The sequence below is a fragment of the Chiloscyllium punctatum genome, unplaced genomic scaffold, assembly GCF_047496795.1.
Source record: "Chiloscyllium punctatum isolate Juve2018m unplaced genomic scaffold, sChiPun1.3 scaffold_378, whole genome shotgun sequence".
Classification (NCBI taxonomy): Eukaryota; Metazoa; Chordata; class Chondrichthyes; order Orectolobiformes; family Hemiscylliidae; genus Chiloscyllium; species Chiloscyllium punctatum.
In genome coordinates this window covers 120,001-122,500 of record NW_027310112.1, presented here as the reverse complement: position 1 = coordinate 122,500, position 2,500 = coordinate 120,001, and the positions used below count along the sequence as shown (strand labels likewise).

Here is a 2,500-nt window from a genome sequence, read left to right as displayed (position 1 = left end):
AATGTGTCCTGCAATTCACATTAATTCTCGCAGCTAGCTGCGTTCGTCATCGACGCACGAGCCGAGTGATCCACCGTCAAGAGTTGTCTGAGTTTGTTTTAGGTCTCTCCCTCGCCAGAGGAAAGCGACCCGGACCGCACATACGCTCCCCACCTTGAGCTACAGCCACCTGCACGCCGGCGTGCGGGCGGAGCAGGGTGGCGTGAAGCGATGGGGAGCACCATCCTGGTGCGGCCCGCAGAAACATACGTCTATTGGGGGGAGGAGGACAGGGCGCCCAAGAGGCGATGCGTGCCCCAACGCACCGCAGCGACGGAGGCAGGATCACCGCCACCATGTCGCCCGCCTAGTATCACGAGGCGTGCAGCAGCTTTGCCCTAGGAAAAGCAGAGGCGGGAACGGGCACCGGCCATCGGTTCGGCAGCGTCACTGACGCGTGCACGTGGCGGCGTGTCGGCGAGCGGACTTCCTGCGAGGAGGCGGGGGCGGCACTCGCCCGAGCAGACGCCCGCCCGGCCCAGCCACCGCCGAGGTGGACTGGGAGTCGCGGCAACGGCTCGTCATACTCGTTCCCACACTCACAGCGCAGCTTGCCCGCAAGCCACCGACCACCGATCGACGCCAGGCGCCCCGACCGAGAGCGGGATCGCTCGTTCGCCCTGCTGGCAGTTCGCTGGGGATCACTACTGCACGGAGCTCGGAGACCGACGGGCGGCAACTCGAGAGTCTTTAAACCACCACCCCCATCCCGCAAGTGCAAAGAGGCTGTATACGCACAGACGGGTGAGGGGAATAGGTACCCCGTCGGGTTTGAAGGGAGCGTGACTAGATAGCAACGATGTAAACCCAGCCGATTTGGGAGCGAAAGACCGGCGCCTGCATCACCGGCTTCGTTTCCCGTGGCTGGAGAGTACACCGAAACCCTCCGTCTGTCGCGAGCTCCCGACGACGCGGTGCCGCCAAGCAGCAGGGCCGGACCTGGTGTGGCTCCCCTCGTCGATCACAGACCGGTCGGCACTACTGACGAGACGGTGGAACGGGCTTCGCCCCTTGTGACGAAGGGTGATGCGAACCCGCCCGCCCGCGTGCGTTCGGGGTGGACTCGGCAAACGGAGATTTGAAATCGGAAAGTGTCCTCCTGCCCCGCGCAGGTAGGCGCCCAACAGTTGTGGGGGGTTTGGCGGTGACCACGGCTGCAGGGCCTGCTACCCCGACGAGCTCTCCTGCTGGCCCCGAAACCACCCTCGCGAGACAAGTTGAAACGGAAACGGGCGTACCCCCAAGCCGACGATCCTTTCTTATTTGTTACTTTTTTTTTCACTTGCTCGAGTTGTGGGGATTTGGCGGTGACCACGGCTGCAGGGCCTGCTACCCCGACGAGCTCTCCTGCTGGCCCCGAAACCACCCTCGCGAGACAAGTTGAAACGGAAACGGGCGTACCCCCAAGCCGACAGAGATCCTTTCTTATTTGTTACTTTTTTTTTTCACTTGCTCGAGTTGTGGGGGTTTGGCGGTGACCACGGCTGCAGGGCCTGCTACCCCGACGAGCTCTCCTGCTGGCCCCGAAACCACCCCCGCGAGACAAGGTGAATCGGAAACGGGCGTACCCCCAGCCGATAATGATCCTTTCTTATTTGTTACTTTTTTTTTCACTTGCTCGAGTTGTGGGGGTTTGGCGGTGACCACGGCTGCAGGGCCTGCTACCCCGACGAGCTCTCCTGCTGGCCCCGAAACCACCCTCGCGAGACAAGTTGAAACGGAAACGGGCGTACCCCCAAGCCGACGATCCTTTCTTATTTGTTACTTTTTTTTTTCACTTGCTCGAGTTGTGGGGGTTTGGCGGTGACCACGGCTGCAGGGCCTGCTACCCCGACGAGCTCTCCTGCTGGCCCCGAAACCACCCTCGCGAGACAAGTTGAAACGGAAACGGGCGTACCCCCAAGCCGACAGAGATGCTTTCGCTCCTGTTACTTTTTTTTCACTTGCTCGAGTTGTGGGGGTTTGGCGGTGACCACGGCTGCAGGGCCTGCTACCCCGACGAGCTCTCCTGCTGGCCCCGAAACCACCCTCGCGAGACAAGTTGAAACGGAAACGGGCGTACCCCCAAGCCGACAGAGATCCTTTCGTACTTGAACCAACACAAAGTTTGTCACGTTTTATTTTTACGAGTGATCGACCGTCAAGATTTGTCTCTGAGTTTGCTTAAGGTCTCTCCCTCGCCAGAGGAAAGCCACCCGGACCGCACATACACTCCCCACCTTTAGCAGCAGCCACCTGCACGCCGGCGTGCGGGCGGAGCAGGGTGGCGTGAAGCTGTGGGGAGCACCAGCCTGGTGCGGCCCGCAGAGACATACATCTATTGGTTGAAAAAAAACAGGGCGCCCAAGAGGCGATGCGTGCCCCAACGCACCGCAGCGACGGAGGCAGGATCACCGCCACCATGTCGCCCGCGGAGTATCACGAGGCGTGCAGCAGCTTTGCCCTAGGAAAAGCAGAGGCG

The 2,500-nt window shown here is 61.3% G+C and overlaps 1 non-coding gene across 1 annotated transcript in view; it reads right to left on the bottom strand.

The window, feature by feature from the left end:
• Positions 1-85, bottom strand: part of LOC140472617 (5.8S ribosomal RNA) — a 154-nt gene extending 69 nt beyond the window's left edge. The window contains exon 1 of the ribosomal RNA XR_011957772.1: positions 1-85. This exon is cut by the window's left edge and continues 69 nt beyond it. This is a non-coding gene — a ribosomal RNA (5.8S ribosomal RNA).
• Between the last annotated feature and the right edge of the window lie 2,415 nt (positions 86-2,500).